Here is a 19,840-nt window from a genome sequence, read left to right as displayed (position 1 = left end):
CGAACTTCTTCCAAAGTGGAGATTAGCATGCCTACAAACACCCCTCCAATAGTTGCTTTCTCTGAATGAATTTAAGCATTCCTATGTATAACTGTCACACGCATTACAAGCTAGAGTTTCACATGCTTAAAAAGCACCACCATAGTTGCTTTTTCTGAGTGAATGTAAACCTTTCTATATATGACTCTCACACTTCTTCCAACCTAGAGTTGAGTAAGCCTACAAACCAATCCCCGACAGCTGCTTTCTCTGAATGAATTTGAGCATTTCTATATATGACTATGGCCCTTCTTCCAAACTAGAGTTTAGCAAGCCTACACACCACCCCCGGTAGTTACTTTCTCTATGCGACTGTAAGCTTTCCTATACATTGTTCTCGAAATTTTTCCAAACTAGAGTTTAGCATGCCTACAATGCACCCACCCATAATTGCTTTCTCTGAGTGAATGTAACCCTTCCTATATATGACTGTCGCACTTCTTCATAACTAGGGTATAGCAAACCTGGAAACCACCCCATGATAGTTGCTCTCATTAAGTGAATGTTAACATTCCTATATATGACTCCCATGAATTTTCCAATCTAAGATTTTAGCAATACTGCAAATCCCCACAGATAGTTCCTTCCTCTGAGTGAATGTAAGCATTCCTATACATGACTTTCCCCTTTTTCCAAACTAGAGTTTAGGAAGCCTAGAAACCACCCCCCATAGATGCTTTATGTGAATGTAAGCATTCCTATATATGACTCTCGACTTCCTCCAAAGGAGATCTTAGCAAGCCTACAAATAAACTCCCCATAATTGCTTTCTCTGAATGTTTATAATCGTTCCTATATATGACTCTCGAACTTCTTCCAAACTAGAGTTTAGCAAGTCTAAAAAGCACTCCCCATAGATGCTCCCTCTAACTCAATTCTAATGTTCCTGTATAGGACTCACGTACTTCATCCAAACTAGAGTAAGGCAAGCCTACAAAGCACACCCCAATAGTTGCTTTCTATAACTAAATGTAAGCCACCCTATATATGACTATTGCAATTCTTCCAAACTGGAGTTTAGCAAGCCTACAAACCCACGGACCCCACTCCATCGTACCATGGGCATGGACCCCTGCCTGTCACGCAGGACTCAGGCAGATCCTCATCTCACACATGGCATGGCTGCAGAGTACACTTGCTTAACTCTGAGAATGGAAGAAGAGTGAGAATTAGGGTTAGGGTTAGGGTTCTCTGTTTGGGGTTAATGGTTAGGGTTAGTGTCAGGGTTAGGGGTTAGGTGTTAGGGTTGGGTTTAGGGTTAGGGGTTAGTGTTAGGGTTAGGACTAGGGGTTAGTGTTAGGGTTAGGATTAAGGGTTAGGATTAGGGTTAACAGTTAGGGTTAGGGTTATGAGGTAGGGTTAGGGTTAAGAGTTAGGGTTAGGGTCAGGGTTAAGTGTTAGGGTGAGGGTTAACGGTTAGGGTTAAGGGTTAGGATTAGGGTTAAGGGTTAGTGATAGGGTTATGGTTAATGGTTAGGGTTAGGTTTAGGTTTAAGGGATAGGGTTAGAGTTTGTGGTTTAGTTTTAGGTTTAGGGTTAAGAGTTCAGGTAGGGTTAGTGTTAGAGCTAAGGGTTATGGTTAGGGTTAGGGGTTAGGGTTAGGGTTAAGTTTTTGGGTTAGCGTTAGGGTTAGCATTAAGGATTATTTTTAGGGTTAGGTGTTAGAGTTAGGTTTAGGGTTCATGGTTAGGGTTAGGGGTTAGGGTTAGGGTTAGGGGTTTGGGTTAGGGTAAGAGTTAAGGGGCAGGGTTAGGCTTAAATGGTTAGGGTTAGGGTTAGGATTAGGGTTAAGTGTTAGGGTGAGGTTTAACGATTAGGCTTAGGTTTAAGTGTTGGGTTTAATATTAGGGGTTTGCAGTTAGGGGTTAAGGTTAGTGTGAGGGTTAGGGGTTAGGTGTTAGGGTTAGGGTTAGCATTTGGGGTTAGGTTTAGGGCTAGGGGTTAGTGTTAGGGTTAGGGGTAAGGGTTAAGATTAAGGTTAAGGGTTAGGGTTAGGGTTACTGTTAAGTTATAGGAGTAGGGTTAAGTGTTAGGGTTAGGGTGAGTGTTAAGGGCTAGAGTGAATGTTGACGGTTAGGGTTAGGGGTAATTTTTCCATTTAGGGTTAGGTGTTAAGGTTTAGGATTAGAGTTAAGGGTAAAGTTAGGGTTAGGGTTAAGTGTTAGTATTACCGTTAAGTGTTTGCATTAGGGATAGGCTTAACGGTTAGGGATAGGTTTACATTTAAATGTTAGGGTTAGAGTTTGTGATTAGGGTTAAGGGTGAGGATTAGGGTTAAGGGTTAGGTTTAGGGTTAGGGTTAAGGTTAGTATTAGGATTAAGGATTAGGGTTGAATTTAGAGTTAAGTGTTAGGGTTAGGTTTAATGGTTAGGGTAGGGTTTAGGGTTAAGGGTTAGGGTTAAGTTTACAGTTAGGGTTAATGGTTAGGGCTAAGTTTAGGGTTTAGTGTTAAGTTTAAGGGTTAGGGTGAGGTTTAACAGTTAGTCCTAGGGTTAATTGTTAGGGTTAGGGTTAGGGGTTTGGTGATAGGGGATAGGGTTAGTGTTAAGGGTAGGGGTTAGCAGTTAGAGTTTCGGGTTAGTGTTAGGGTAAGGGTTTAAGTGTTAGGTTTAGGGGTTAGAGTTAGGGTTATGTTTAGGGTTAGGGGTTAGTGTTAGGGTTAGGGGTTAGGGTTAGGGTAAAGGGTTAAGATTAGGGTTAAGGTTTAGGGATAGGTTTAAATGTTAGGGTTAGGGTTAGGGTTTGGGTTTGAGGTAGGGTTAGAGTTAGGGTTAGGGCTAGGGTTAGGACTAGGCTTAGGGCTAGGGTAGGGCTATGGCTAGGTTTAGGTTTAGGGTTAGGTCTAGGGCTAAGGCTAGGGCTAGGGTTTCGGCTAGGGCTAGGGCTAGGGTTAGGGTTATGGTTATGGTTAGGGCTGCGGTTAGGGTTAGGGTTAGGTTTAGGGCCAGGGTTAGGTTTAGGTTTAGTGTTAGGGCTAGGACTAGTGCTAGGGCTATGGCTAGGGTTAGGGTGAGGTTTAGGTTTAGGGTTAGGGTTAGGGTTTGGTCTAGGGCCAGACGTAGGGTTAGGGTTAGGGTTAGGGGTTGGGATTAGGTTTAGGGTTATGGTTAGGGTTAGGGTTTAGGGTTAGGGTTTGGGTTAGGGTTAGTGGTGAAGGTTAGGATTTAGGTTTAGGGTTAGTGTTAGGGTTAGGGCTCGTGTTAGCACTAAGGCCAGGGCTAGGGTTAGGTTTAGGGTTAGGGTTAGTGTCAGGGCTAGGTCTAAGGCTATGGTTAGGTCTAGGGCTAGGGCTAGGGCTAGGGTTATGTCTATGTCTAGGGCTAGGACTATGGCTAGGTTTAGAGCTAGGGTTAGAATTAGGGCCATGGTTAGGGTGACAGTTAGGAGTTAGGTGTAGGTTTAGGGTTCGGGTTAGGATTTAGTGTTAGGGTAAGTGTTATGGTTTGGGGTTATAGTTAGGGGTAGTGTTATGGGTTAAGTTTAGGGTTAGGGTTAGGGTTAGGGTTTATGGTTAGGGTGAGCGTTAGCATTAGGGTTAGGATTAGGGGTTAGGGTTAGGGTATAGGGTTGGGTTTAGGTTTAGGCTTAGAGTTAGAATTAAGGTTAGGGTTAGGTGTTATGGCTAGGGTTAGTGTTAGGGTAAGGCTTAACAGTTAGCTTCAGGGTTAACTGTTAGTGTTAGGATGTGAGGTTTGGGTTTGGGTATTAGGGTTAGTGTTAATTTTAGGGGTTAGGGTTTGGTGTTACTGTTAGAGTTAGGGGTTTAGTGTTAGGTTCAGGGGTAAGGGATAGCGTTAAGTTTAGGGTTAGGATTTAGTGTTAGGTTTAGGAGTTAGGGTTCGGTTTTGGTTAAGATTTGTGTTAGGGTTAGGTTTAGGCATTAGAGATAGGGTTAGGTTTAGGGTAGGAATAGGGGTTATGGTTAGGGTTAAGGGTTGGGGTTTTGTTTATATTTAGGATTAGGTTTAGAATTAGGGTTAGCGACAGTGGTTAGGGTTAGGTTTATGGTTAGGGGTTAGGGTTAGAGTTAACGTTAGCGTTAGTGTTACAGTTAGGGGTTAGGGATTAGAGTTAGTGTTGGGGTTAGTCTTAGCGTTAGGGTTAGGGTAAGATTTAGGTGTTAGTGTTAGTTTTAGGGTTAGGTTTAAGGGTGGGGGTTAAGGTTAAGGTTAGGGATTAGGGTTAGGTTTAGGGTTACAGTTTAAGGTTAGGTTTAGTGTTAGGGTAAGATTAGGATTAGGGTTTAGGATTTCGATTAGGGGTTACGGTTAGCTTTATGTTTAGGGTTAGGGTTAGAATTAGGGTTAGGTTTAGTGGTTAGTGTTAGGGTTATGGTTAGAATTTAGGGTTAGGGTTACTGTTAGGGTTAGAGTTAGGATTAGGGATTAGGGTTTGTATTAGGGGTTAGGGTTAGGTTTACATTTAGGGTTGGGGTTAGAATTAGGGTTAAGGTTAGGGATTAGTGGTAGGGTTAGGGATAGAGTTTAGGGTTAAGGTTAAGGATAGGAGTTAGGGTTATGGTATGGATATCGTTAGCGTTAGGGTTAGTGATAGTGGTTAGGGGTTAGGATTAGAGTTAGGGTTAGGAGTTGGGGTTATGTTAAGGGTTAGGGTTAGGTGTTATGGATAGGGTTAGGTTACTGTTAGGGATTAAGGTTAGGGTTAGGGTTTGGGATAGGGGTTATTGTTAGGGTTAGGGTTTATCATTAGGGCTAGGGTTAGTGTTAGGGTTAGGATTAAGGGTTAGGGTTAGGTTTGTATTTAGGGTTAGGGTTAGAATTAGGATCAGGGTTAGGGGTTAAGGTTAGGGTTTGCATTAGGGTTAGGGCTTAGGGTTATGGTAGCGTTAGGTTAGGGTTAGGGTTAGGGTTAGGGTTAGTGTAAGGGTTGTGTTAGGTTTATGGTTAGAGTTAGGTTTAGGGATTAGGGGTAGGGTTAGTGTTAGGGGGTTAAGTTTAGGGTTAGGTTTAGGGGTTATGGTTAGTGGTAGTGTTCTGGTTAGTGTCATGGTTAGGGATAGGATTAGGTTTAGGGTTAGGGTTAGGTGTTACTGTTAGTGTTAAGTGTTAAGTTTAGGGTTAATGGTTAGGGTAGCATTTAGGGTTAAGGGTTAAGGTAAGGTTTAATGGTAAGTCCTAGGGTTAACTGTTAAGGTTAGAGATAGCGGTTTGGGGTTCAGGGTTAGGGATATTGTTAAGGTTAGGGGTTTAGAGTTAAGGTTTGGGGTTAGTGTTAGGGTTAGGGGTTTAGTTCTAGGTTTAGGGGTAAGGGATAGTGTAAGGTTTAGGGTTAGGGGTTAAATTAGTGTTAGGGTTTGGGTTAGGGTTATGGGTTAGGGTTAAGTTTAAGTGTAAAGGTTAGGTTTATGTTTAGGGTTAGGGTTAAAAGTAGGGTTAGGGATAGTTGTTAGGTTTAGGGTTAGGGTTAAGGGTTAGTGTATGGGTTATGGTTAGGGTTAGGGATTAGGAGTTAGGGTTGTTAGGGTTCAGGTTAGGGTTAGGGTTAGGGTTTGGGGTTTTATGGTTAGGGTTAGGGTTAGGGGTTAGGTTTAGGGTTAGGGTTAGGTTTAGGGTTAGCAGTTAGTGTTAGGGTTAGGACTAGGGGTTAGCGTTAGGGTTAGGTGTAAGGGTTAGGATTAGGGTTAAGAGTTAGGGTTAGGGTTACGGTTAAGTGTTAGGGTTAGGGTTAAGGTTTAGGGTTAGGGTCAGGGTTAACGATTAGGGTCAGTGTTAACGGTTAGGGTTGGGGTAAGCGTTAGGGTTAGGGGTTAGGGTTAAGGGTTAGGATTAGGATTAAGGGTTAAGGTTAGGGTTAGGGTTAAGGGTTAGCATTAGTGTTAAGGGTTTGTGTTAGGCTTAGGTTTAAGGGTTAAGTTTAGGGTTAATGGTAAGGGTTAGGTTTAGAGGTAAGGGTTAGGTTTAGAGTTACGGGTTAGGGTCAGGGTTTGTGGTTTAGTTTTAGGGTTAGGTTTAAGGATTCAGGTTAGGGTTAGTGTTATAGTTAAGGGTTGTGGTCAGGCTTAGATGTTAGGGTTAGGATTAGGGTTCAGGGTTAGTGTAAGAGGTTAGGGTTAGGGTTAGGGGTTAGGGTTAGGTTTAGGTTTAGGTCTAGGCTTTAGGGTAAGGTTTAGGGTTTAGGTGTTACGTTATGGGTAGGAGTTAGGGTTAGAATTATGGGATAGGCATTGATTTCAGGGCAAGTCTTATGCATTAAGTATAGTTTAAGGGATTAATGTTAAGGTTAGGGTTATGTTTATGTGTTATGGTGAGCAATAGCTTTAGGGTTAGGTGTTATGTTTAGGGGTAGGGTTATGGGTTACGGGTTGTGTTTATACTTAGGGCATGGGCCCTTGCTGCACTAGGGTGGTGCGTTGAGGGGCTGGGATTGTCGCCAGGAATGCACTCTATCATACACTCTGTATGGGCCCGTGGGTTTCATGCAGGACACAGTGGCAGAGTCTCCTTTCACGCATGACATAGGAGGATTGTAGCCTTGCTTAACTCTGAGAATGGAAGAAGTCTCAGAATTATATTTAGGGTTAGGATTATGGTTAGGGTTAGGGATTAACGTTACTGTTAGGGTGAGGGCTTAGTGTTAGAGGTTAGTGTTAGGGTTAGGGTGGCTGTTTAGTTAGCGTTAGGGCTAGAGATGTTGTAAGTGGTAGGGTTAGGCTCAGGATTGTCATTAGGGTTAGGGTTAGGGTTAGTGTTTTACAGTTAGTGTTGTGGTTTAGGTACTAATGTTATGGTTATGGGTTAGGGTTAGAGTTAGGGATTAGAGGTTTGGTTTAGTGTTAGAGTTATGGTTAGTGTTAGCAGTAGGGTTAGGTTTAGGTGTTATGGTTAGGGTTAGGGGTAACAGTTAGGCTTAGGAATTTGGATTAACCCATATGCCCTATCTGCTCTATGCTGGGACGGGAACAGGGACATCACCGGGACCCCACTCCATTGTACCCAGGACATGGGACCCTGACTAACTTGGGATACTGGGGTGGAGCTCATCTCAGTCATGGCTTGGGTTGGCTGTAGGCTTGTTTATCTCTGCAAATGGAAGAAGTGCGAGAATTATATTTAGGATAAGTGTAAAGGATTAAGAATATGGTTAGGGTTAGGGATTAAGAGTAGGTTTCGGTGTTAGGGTTAGGGTTAGAGGTTAGTGTTAAGGTTAGGGCTTAGAGTTAGTGTTTGGGGTTACGGTCAGGGCTTAGGTTTAGGGTTAGGTGCTACGCCTCATGATAGGGCTTAAATTTAGCGGTTAGTTTAAGGGCACAGGACCTGTCTATCTATGGTGAGAGGGGGCAGGCACGGTCGCTGAGACACCACTCTATCATACACTGGGCCTAAGGCCCTGACTGTCATGCAGCCCTCAGGCGGACCTTCATCTCATGCATGGCATGGCTAGATTGCAGGCTTGTCTAACTCTGAGAATGGAAGAAGTGTGAGAATTAGATTTAGGGTTAGGGTTGGGGGTAGGGTTAGGGTTAGGTTTAGGGATTAGGTTTTGGGTTAGGGTTAGGGTCAGGTGTTAAGGTTAGCATTAGGTGTTAGTGTTAGCATTAGGGTTATGGTTAGGTGTTATGTTTAAGGTTAGGGTCAGGATTTAGAGTTATGGATTCAGGTTAGGACAAGGGGCCTATCTGATCTATCAGTGGTGGGGAACTGGGAAGATCGCCACGGACACACTCCATTGTACACAGGGCATGGGCCCCTGCCTTTCATGTAGGACACAGGGGCAGAGCCTGATTTCACACATGGCATGGGTGTATTGTAGACTTCCTTAACTTTTCAAATTGAAGAAGTCTGAGAATTACATTTGGGGTTAGGGTAAGGGGTTACGATTAAGGTTAGGGTTAGGTGTTCGTGAATAGGATTAGGTTTAGGGGTTACGGTTAGAGGTTAGAATTAGGGTTAGGGTTACAGTTATGGTCAGGGATTAGAATAATTTTTAGTAGTTAGGTTTAGGTTTAGGTTGAGGGGTTCTGGTTAGAGTTAGGGATTCGGGTTACTGTTAGGATTTAGGTTTTGGGTTTCGGTTAGGGCTGGAGTTCTTGTTAGTGTTAGCTTAGGTTTAATGATTAGTGTCAGGGCATGGGCCCTGTCTAATCTATGGGTCATTGGGGCTGTGGAGCGTGCGTGTGTCCCCCCTCCATCATACCATTGGTCTTGGGCACTGACTGTCATGCAGGACTCAGGCAGAGCCTCATCTCATGCATGTCATGGCTAGATTGTAGGCTTGCTTAACTTCTAGAATGGAAGAACTGTGAGAATTAGATTTAGGGTTAGGATTAGGGTTAGGGTTTATGTTTAGGTTTAGGGTAAAGGGTTAAGGTTAGGAATATCATTAAGGTTAGGGGATAACGTTACTGTTAGTGCTAGGGTTTAGGGATAGGGGTCAGGGTTAGGGTCGTTGTTTGGTTAGGGTTAGGGCTAGGTTCATTGTAAGGGGTAAGGTTAAGGTTAGGGATGTGGTTAGGGTAAGTGTTAGGGATAGCATTTTAGGCTTAGTGTTAGTGTTTATGTATTACAGTATTGGTTAATGTTTCCAGTCAGAGTTAGGGGTCAGGGTTTGGGGTTAAGGTTAGGGTCAGGGTTAGGGATGAGGGCTAGTTTGAAAGGTTAAGGTTAAGCTTAGGGTTAAGTTTAGTTGATAGGTTTAGCATTAGGCTTAGGGTTAGGGGTTAGAGTTAGGGATCAGGATGAAGGCATGGGCCCTATATGCTCTATGTGGGGTCAGGACTGGGAGAATCACTGGGACTGCACTCCATAGTACCCAGTTCATGGGACTCTGGCTCTCATGTGGGACACAGGAGCGGAGCGTCATCTCACACATTGCATGTGTTCGTGGTAGGCTTGCTTATTTCTGCGAATGGAAGAAGTGTGAGAATTACATTTAGTGTTAGGGTAACTGGTTAGGATTATGGTTAGGGATAGGGACTGTGGTTAGGGTTAAGGTTAGTGTTTAGAGTTAGGGTTGGGGGTTAGGGTCAGGGGTTAAGCTTAGGGTTAGGGCTTAGATTTAGTGGTTAGTTTAAGGCCACAGGACCTGTCTAATCTATGGTGAGAGGGGTGCAGAGAGGATCGCCATGAGACCACCCTATTTTACCCCTGTGTTAGGCCCAGATCTACATGCAAGACTCAGGCGGAGCCTCATCTCACACATGTCATGGCTAGATTTTAGACTTGCTTAACTCTGAGAATGGAAGAAGTGTGAGAATTACGGTTAGGGTTAAGGTTAGGGGTTTGGGGTTAGGGATTAGGGTTAGTGGTAAGTTAGGGGTTAGGGGTTAAGGGTTAGGGTTAATGTTAGGATTAGAGTTAGTGTTAGGGTGAGGGTTAGGGTTGGGGTTAGGTTTAGGGTTAGGGTTAGGGGTTAGTGTTAGGGTTAGGGCTTAGGGTTAGGGTTCTTTGTAGGGTTGTGGTTAGGGTTAGTGGCCTAGGGTTAAGGTTGGGGTTTAGGTGTTGCAGTTATGGCTAGGAGGTAGGGTTATTGTTAGGTTTAGTGTTAGGGGTTAGGGTTAGGTTTAGTGTTAGGGTTGGGGTTGGGGTTAGGGTTAGGGTTTAGCGTTAAAGTTAGGATTGTGGTTGGGGTTAGGGTTGGGGTTGGGGTTAGGATTAGTGTTAGGGCTAGGGGTTGGGTTTGGGTGTAGGTTGGGATTGCGGTTAGGGTTCAAATTAGGGATTACGGTTAGTGTTAGGCATTAGGTCAATCCTACAATCCACCCCTTTATAGTGGCTTTCTCTCAGTGAATGTAAGCATTCCTATTTATGACTCCTCTCTGGCTAAGAGTTATCCTCTTCCTATGAAATGACTCTTTCTTAATTGTTTTTGACAGAACCTCTCACACTTCTTCCACTCTCAGAGTTAAGCAAGACTACAATCGAGCCATGCTATTTGTGAGATGAAGCTCTGCCCGTGTCCTGCGTGACAGTCAGGGCCTCATGCCCAGAGTATGCTGGAGTGGGGTCCCTGTGATGCTCTGTGCCCCAAGCCCCCATAGAGTAGACAGGGCCCGAGCCTAAACCTAACCATTAACCCTAAGGACCAATCCTAAACCTAATCCTCACAAAACCGGTGACCCTAACCCCTAACACTAACCCTAAGCACTAATCTTAACGTTAACTGCTCACCCTAAACCTAACACCTAAAACTAATCCCAATTCCTAACCCTAACCCCTAAGTCTATTCCTAATCCAAATCTTAACCCCTAACCCTAACCCTAACCCTAAATCTAAATCTCATACTTCTTGCATCATCAGAGTTAAGCAAGCCTACAATACACCCATGCCAAGCGTGAGATGAAGCTGCGCCCTTGTGTCCCACGTGAAAGGCAGGGACCCTGCCCTCCATAAGATGGAGTCAGGTCCCAGAAATGCTCCCAGTTCCTGACCCCCCTATAGAGCAGATAGCGTCCATTCCCTAACCCTAAACCCTAGCTCTCACCCATCACTCTAATCTTACCCATACCACCTAATCCTAACCCTAATGCTAATACCAAACCCTAAACCTAACCCTAAAAATAACCCTAACCTTAATCCCAAACCCTACCCCTTAACACTAACACTAACCCCTATTTATAACTGTAACACCTAAACCCTAACACTAACTCAAAAACTCTCACCCAAACCCTAACACTATCAAAAACCCTAACCTTATCCCTAACCCTAACAACAACCTTAACCCTAACCAAGACCCTAACACTAACCTTAAACCAAAACCCTAAACTTAATGCTACCCCTAACCCTAACCCCTATCCCTAACAGTTAACCCTAACCCTAACACTAACACTAACCCCTAACCCTGACCATAACCCCTAACACTAACCCTAACCCCTAAGCCGATCCGTAACTCCAATCCCAACCTCAACCCCAACCCCAACCCCTAACCTTAACCCTAACCCTAATTCTCACACTTCTTCCATTCTCAGAGTTAAGCAACCTTAAAATCCAGCCATGTCATGCATGAGACGAGGCTCCACCTGAGCCCTTATAGTAGGTCTGGGCCCAAGGCAAGGGTACAATGGTGTGGTGTCATACCGACCCTCTCCACACCCCTCTCACCATAGATTAGACAGATCCTGTGCCCTTAAACTAACCACTAAATCTAAGCCCTAACACTAACCCTAACCCATAAACCTAATCCTAACCCCTGACCCTAACCCCCAACACTAACTGTGAGCCCTAACTTTAACCGTAACAACAGACCCTCTCCCTAACCATAATCCTAACACATTATCTTAACCTTAAATGTAATTCTCACACTTATTCCATTTACAGAAATAAGCAAGCCTACAACCAACCCATGCTATGTATCACATGATGCTCCTCCTCTGTATCCCACATGAAAGCCAGGGTCCCATGACCTGTGTACAACGGAGTGGGGACTCGGCGATGCTCTCGGTCCCAACCCCGAATGGAGCAGATTGGGCCCATTCCTTAACACTAATCCCTAACTCTAACCCCTAACCCAACCCTAAAGCTAAACCAACCCCTAAAACTAACAGTAAGCTTAACCCTAACCTCTCAAACTAACCCTCATCCCTAAACCTAACCTTACTCCTAACCACAACCCCAAACCTAAAATGAACCCATAACCAAAACCATAATATCTAACCACTAACACTAACCCCAAAACGCTATCCCTAACCCTTACCCTAACCACATCCCTAACTCTACCCATACCCCATACAATGAACCTAGCCCTAACCCTAATCAAACAATGACCCTAACCCTAAACCCTAGCCCTAACACTAACGTTACCCCTAACCCTAATGATATTCTTAACCCTAACACTTTACCCTAAAGCTAAATCTAAACACTAACCCTAACCTTAACCCTAAATCTAATTCTCACACTTCTTCCATTCTAGGAGTTAAGCAAGCCTACAATCTAGCCATGCCACGTGTGAGATGAGGCTCTGCTTGAGTCCTGCATGACAGTCAGAGCCAAGGCCCAGGGCATGATGGAGTGGGGACGAAACCACGCTCCACTCCGCCAGTGCCCCATAGATTACACAGGGCCCATGCCCTGACACTAATAATTAAACCTAAGCTAATACTAACCTGAACACCTAGCCCTAACAGTAACCTAGGAACCTAACTCCTAACAGTAACCCTTACCCCGAAACCTAAACATAACCCCTCACCCTAAACATAAACCTAACTACTAAGCATAATCTGAATCTCTAAGCATAATAGTAAATCTAACCCTAATTCTAACCTCTAATCGTAACCCCTAAACCTAATCCTAGTGCCTAAACCCTAAAGCTAACCTTAATCTTAACCCCTTACCCTAACCCCAAATGTAATTCCCAGACTTCTTCAGTTTGAAAAGTTAAGGAAGCCTACAATCCACCCATGCCAGGCATGAGATGAGGCTCTGCCCCTGTGTCCTACATGAAAGGCAGGGGCCCATGCCATGGGTATGAAGGAGTGGGGCCCAGGCTATCTTCCCTTTTCCCCACCCCTGATAGATCAGATAGGGCCCATGTCCTAACTGAAATCCATAAACCTAACCTCTGACACAAACCCTAAACACAACACCTAACCCTAACCCTAATGCTAACCCTACCACCTAATGCTAACCCTAACCCCTGAAACTAACCCTAACCCAAACCTTAAACCCTAACCCTAAACCTACCATTAACCCTAACCTTAACCCTAACCCTAAATCTATTTCTCACACTTCCTCCATTCTGGAGGCTCTGCCACTGTGTCCTGCATAAAACCCTTGGGCCAAATACCCAGCATATGATAGAGGGGCTTCCCGGCGACAATTCCAGCCCCCTGACCCACCATCCTACTGCAGACTGGGCCCATGCCGTAAGCATAAACACTGCCCCTAACCCATAACCCTAACCTTAAACATAAAACCTAACCCTAACACTATTGCTCACCTTAACACATAAACCTAACCGTTACCCTAATCCTAACCCCTTAACCTTAATCCATAACCCTTACCCTAACAAAAATCCCTATGCCATATCTTTAACCCTACCTCCTAGCCATAACCATAACACCTAAAGCCTAACCCTAACCCTAAACTGGTAACATGAATCTAAACCCTATGAAAAACCCTAAACCTAACCCTAACACTAGCCCCTAACCTTAATCATTAACCTAATCATTAAACCTAAGCTAACACTAACCTGAACCCTTAGCCCAAACCGTAACCCAGGAACTTAACTCATAACAGTAACCCTAATCCCAAAACCTAAACATAACCCCTCACCCTAAACCTAAACCTAACTACTAAACATAGTCCTAATCCCTAACCATAACAGAAACCCTAACCCTAATTGTAACCTCTAACCGTAACCCCTAAACCTAATCTTAGTCCCTAACACCCAATGCTAACCTTAATCCTAACCCCTTATCCTAACTCCAAATGTAATTCTCAGGCTTCTTCAGTTTGAAAAGATAAGGAAGCCTACAATCCACCCATGCCATGTGTGAGATCAGGCTCTGCCCCTGTGTCCTACATGAAACTCAGGGGCCCAAGCCCTGGGTACGATGGAGTGGGGCCCCAGCGATCTTCTCATTTCCCCACCACTGATAGATCAGATAGGGCCCATGTCCTAAGCTGAATCCACTAACCCTAACACCTAATGCTAACCCTAAGCCCTGACCCTAACCCTAACCCAAAACATAAACCCTAACCCTAACCCTACACTTAACCCTAACCTTAGCCCTAATCGTAAGTCTAATTCTCACACTTCTTCCATTATCAGAGTTAAACAAACCTACAATCCAGCCATGCCATGCGTGACAGGAGGCTCCGCTTGAAGGCAGCATGACAATCAGGGCCTTAAATCCAGGGTACGACAGAGTGGTGTTGCAGGGACCCTGTCTGCCCCCCTCTCACCATAGATAGACAGGTCCTGTGCCCTTAAACTAACCGCTAAATCTATGCCTTAACACTAACCTTAACACCTAACCCTAAACCTAACCCTGGACCCTAACCTCGAACACTAAACCCTAACCTTAACACTAACCCCTAAGCCTAACACTAACCCCTAAAGGTACTCCTATTCTCTAACACTAACCATAATTGTAACCCCTTAACATTATCCTAAATGTAATTCTTACACTTCTTCCATTTGCAGAGATAAGCTAGCTTACAACCAACCCGAGCCATGAGTGAGATGAGGCTCTGTCCCATTATCCCAAGTCAGAGGCAGGGTCCCATGCCCTGGGTACAATGGAATGGGGTCCCAGTGATGCTCCCTGTTCCTGACGCCGCATATCGCAGATAGTTAACCCTAATACCACATATCGTTAACCCTAATCCCTAGGCCTAACCACTACCCCAACCCTAAGAATAACACCTAACCCTAACACTGTTACTAACCCTAAACCTAACACTGAACCCAACCTCTAACCGCTAACTCTAACCCTAACCCGTAACCATAACCGTAGTACCTACACCATAACACTAACTGTAAAACACTAACCCTAACCATAACCCTAATGATAACCCTAAGTCTAACCCTACCACTTATAACATCTCTAGCCCCAACCCTAACCAAACAACCACCCTAACCCTAACCCTAACCCTAACACCTAAACCTACACCCTCAGGCTAACACTAACGTTAATCCCTAACCCTATCCATAATCCTAACCCTAAAGCTAATTTTCAGACTTCTTCCATTCTTAGAGTTAAGAAAACCTACAATCCTCCCATGCCATGCATGAAAGGATGCTCTGCCACTGTGTCCTACGTGAAACCCAAGGGCCCATACCCAGCATACGATAGAGTGGGTTCCTGGTGACAATCCCAGCACCCTAACCCATGCCACTAGTGCAGACAGGGCCCATGCCCTAAGCATAGACAATTGATTTAACCCATAACCCTAACCCTAAACATAACACCTAACCCTATTGCTCACCTTAACACATAAACCTAACCATAACACTAACTCTACCCCTTAACTTAACCTTAATGCATAACCCTTACCCTAACCACAACCCCTATCCCATAACTCTAATCCTACCTCCTAGCCATAACTGTAACACCAAAACCCTAACACTAACCCTAAACTGCTAACCCTAACCTTAACCCTACAAACAACCCTAAACCTAACCCTAAACCATAACCCTAAAACCTAACCCTAACTCTAACCCTTAACCCTAACCCTAACACCTAACGCTATCCGTAAACCTTAACCCTAACTCTCACCCTAACCCTTACCCTCATGCGTAGACCTATCCCTGACCCTAACCCTAACTAGTAACCCTAACCCTGACCCGTATCCCTAACCATAACCATGAAACCAAAACTTAACCCTGGTTGTAACCGTAACCCCTAACACTAAGCACTCACCCTAACACTAACCTTAATCCCTAACCCTACCCTAATGCATAGACCTATCCCTGACCTAACCCTAACCAGTAACCCTAACCCTGACCCCTATCCCTAACCATAACCATGAACCCAAAACTTAACCCTAGTTGTAACCGTAATCCCTAACACTAAGCACTTACCCTAACACTAACCTTAATCCCTAACCCCGACCATAATCCTAACCCTAAATCTAATTCTCAGACTTCTTGCTTTCTCAGAGTTAAGAAAGTCTATAATTCTCCCATGCCATGCGTGTAAGAAGGCTCTGCTACTGTGTCCTGCATGAAACCCAGGGGCCCATACCCAGCATAGGATACAGTGCGTTCCCGGCAACAACCCCAGCCTCCTAATGCGCCCTCCTAGTGCAGACAGAGCCCTTGTCCTAAGCATAAACACTACCCCTAACCCGTATCCCTAAACCTAAACATAACACCTAACCTTAAATCTGTTGCTCACTGTAATATGTAAACTTAACTGTAACCCTAACTTTAACCCCTTAAACTAACACTTACCCTGACAAGAACACCTATCCCATAATTCTAACCCTAACTCCTAGCCATAACCATAACACCTAAACCCTAACCCTTACCCTAAAGCCTAGACCTAACCCTAACCCTAACCCTAACCCCTAACCCTAAACCTAAACCCCTACCCTAACACTAACACTGAACCCTGATCCTAACCCTAACCCCTAATTCTAACCATAAACCTTAATCTAACACTAACCCTAACCCTAGCCCTAACCCCTAACCCTAACACTCTCCCTTAAACCTAAAACTAACCCTAACCATTAACCCTAACCCTAACCTTTAACATTAACCCTAACACCTAACCCCCTAACCCTAACACTAACCTTAACCCTTAACTCCTAACCCCTAACACTAACATTAACATTAACCCCTAACCTCAAACCCCTAACCTAACCCCTAACCTCAAACCCCATAACCCTAATTCTCACAGTTCTTCCATTCTGAGAGTTAAGCAAGCCTACAATCTTCCCATGCCATGCATCAAAGGAGGCCCTGCCACTGTGTACTGCATGAAACCTACAGGCCCATACCCAGCATACAATAGAAGGGGTTGCCGGCGACAATCCCAGCCCCCTAACCCACCAACCTAGTGTAAACAGGGCCCGTGCCCTGAGCATAAACACTACCCCTAACTCATAATCCTAACTCTAAACATAACACCTAACCCTAAAACTATTGGTCACCTTAAAACATAAACCTAACCATAACCCTAACACTAACCCCTTAACCTAACGTTAATGCATAACACTTACCCTAACAACAACCCATATCCCATAACTCTAACCCTACATCCTAGCCATAACTGTAACTGCTAAACCCTAAACCTAACACGAAACTGCTAACCCTAACCATAACCCTAAGAAAAACCATAAACCTAACCCTAACTTTAACCCCTAATGCTAACCCTAAACCCTAACCGTAACTCTAACTCTTAACCATTAACCCTAACCCTAAACCCTAACTGTAACCCTAACACTTAACCCTAATCCTAACCCTAACCCTTAAACCTAACCCAAACCCTTAACCCTAAACCTAACCCTTACCTTAACAGCTAGACCTAACACTACCTCTAAACCTAACCCTAACACCTAATCCTAACCTTAACCATGAACATTAAACCTAACTCTAACACCCTAACCTTAACAATAACCTTTAACTCTAACCCTAATGCTACCCCGAACCTTTAACCCTAACCCTAAAACCTAACCCTAACCGGTATCCCTAACCCTGACCATTAATCCTCACCATAACCCTTAACCCTAACCCTAATCCTAACCTTTAACCCTAACCCTACCACTTAACCCTAACCCTAACCCTGACCCCTAACCCTAACCCTAACACTCACCCTTCACCCTAAACCTAACCATAACAGTTAACCCTTAACTAACCTTTAAACCCTAACACTAACCTTTAAAACCTAACCCTAACTGTAACACTTAACCCTAATCCTAACCCTTAACTCTAACGTTAACCCTAACCCCTCACCCTAACCCTAACCCTTACCCCTAAACCTAACACCTAACCCTAACCCTAACACTAACCCCAACCCGTAACCACTAACCCTAACCCTAACCCTAACCCTAATTTTCACACTTCTTCCATTCTCAGAGTTAAGCAAGCCTACAATCCAGCCATGCCATGCGTGAGATTAGAGTCCGCCTGAGGCCTGCATGAAAGTCAGGCCCAAGACCCAGTGTACGATGGTGTGCTGTCACGGTGACTCTTTCCACACCTCTCTCACCATAGATTATACAGGTCCTCTGCCCTTAAACTAACTGCTAAATCTAAGCGCTAACACTAACCCTAAACTTAACCCTAAACCTAACCCCTGACTCTAACCCCCAACACTAACTAAACCCTAACCTTAACCCTAACCACAGAACCTATCACTAATGATAATCATAACCCATTACCCTAATCCTAAATGTAATTTTCACACTTCTGCCATTCTCAGAAATAAGCAAGCCTACAACCAACACATGCCATGCGTGAGATGATACTCCGCTCCTGTGTCCCACATGAGAGCCAGGGTCCCATGACCTGGGAACAACAGAGTGGGTTACCAGCCATGCTCCCAGTCCCGACCCTGCATAGAGCAGATAAGGCCCATTCCTTAACCCTAATCCCTAACTCTAACCCCTAACTCTAAACCTAAGGCTAAACCTATCACCTAAACCTAACCCTAAGCTTAACCCTAACCTCTCAAACTAACCCTCATCCCTAATCTTAACCCTAATCCCAACCCCGAAGCCTTAACTCTAACACGAACCCGTAACCAAAAGCATAATACCTAACCACTAACACTAACATTCACAGGAATAATAATTTACAGGAATAAGCAAGCCTACAACCAACCAATGCCATGTGTGACATGACGCTCTGCCCTTGTGTCCCGCATGAGAGCCAGGGTCCCATGACCTGGGTACAATGGAGTGGGGTCCCAGTGATGCTCCCAGTCTCAACGCCACATAGAGCAGATACAGCCCATGCCTTAATCCTAATCCTTAACACTAACTGCTAACCCTAAAACTATTGCTTACCCTATCCCCTAAACCTAACACTAAGCTTAACGCTAAGCTCTCAATCTAACCGTCTTCCCTAACACTAACCCCAAACCCAATCACTAACCTGTAACCCTAACATGAACCCGTAACCAAAACCGTAATACTTAACCACTAAAACTAACCCTGAAAAGCTAAACCTCACCATAACCCTAACCGTAACCCTAACCTTAACCCTACCTCTTACAATAAACCTAGCCCTAACCTGAACCAAACACCGACCCTAACCCTAACGCCTAACCCTAAACCCTAGCCCTAACACTAACCTTAGCCCCAAATCCTAACCATATTCCTAACCCTAACCCTTTACACTAACCCAAAAACCACTCCTAAACTCTAACCCTAATCCTAGATTTAGGGTTACCTAAATCTAATTCTCACACTTCTTTCATACTAGTAGTCAAGCAAGCCTACAATCTAGCCATGCCATGCATAACATAAGGCTCTACTTGAGTTCTGCGAGACAGTCAGAGCACAAGGCCCAGGGTACAATGGAGTGGGGATGCAACCACGCTCCACACACCCAGTGCCCCATAGATTAGACAGGGCCCGTGCTGTGACACTTATCAGTAAACCTAAGCTAACATTAACCAGAACTCTTAGCCCTAACCGAAACCCATGAACCTAACTTCAAACAGTAAGCCTAATCCCTAAATCTAACCATAACCCCTCACCCTAAACGTAAACCTAACTGCAAAACATAATCCTAATCGCTAACCATAACTATAACCCTAACACTAATTCTAACCTCTAACCGTAACCCCTAAACCTAATCCTAGTCCTAAACACCTAACCATAACCTTAATCCTAACCCCTTACTCTAACCCCAAATCCAATTCTCAGACTTCTTCAGTTTGAAAAGATAAGAAGGGCTACAATCCACCCATACCATGCGTGTGATGAGGCTCTGCCCCTGTGCACTATATGAAAGATAGGGGCCCATGCCCTGGCTACAATGAAGTGGGTCCCTGGTGATCTTCCCAGTTCCCCACCACTGAAAGATCAGATAGGGCCCATGTCCTAACCCGAATTCGTAACCCTAAACCTGACCCTGACCCTAAACATAACACCTAACCATAACTCTAATGCTAACACTAACACCTAACGCTATCCCTAACTCCTAACCCTAACCCTACCCCAAACCCTAAACCCTAAACCTAACCCAAACTCTAAACCTAACCCTAACCCTAAATCTCATTCTCACACTTCTTCCATTCTCAGAGTTAGACAAGCCTGCAATCCAGCCATGCCATGAATGAGACGAGGATGCACCTGAGTGCTGCATGACAGTCAGGGCCTTAGGCCCAGTGTACGATGGAGTGGTGTCACAGCGTCCCTGCCCGCCCCCTCTCACCACAGATAAACAAGT

The sequence above is a fragment of the Lemur catta genome, chromosome 13, assembly GCF_020740605.2.
Source record: "Lemur catta isolate mLemCat1 chromosome 13, mLemCat1.pri, whole genome shotgun sequence".
Classification (NCBI taxonomy): domain Eukaryota; kingdom Metazoa; phylum Chordata; class Mammalia; order Primates; family Lemuridae; genus Lemur; species Lemur catta.
Note: the sequence above shows the minus strand (reverse complement) of the source record.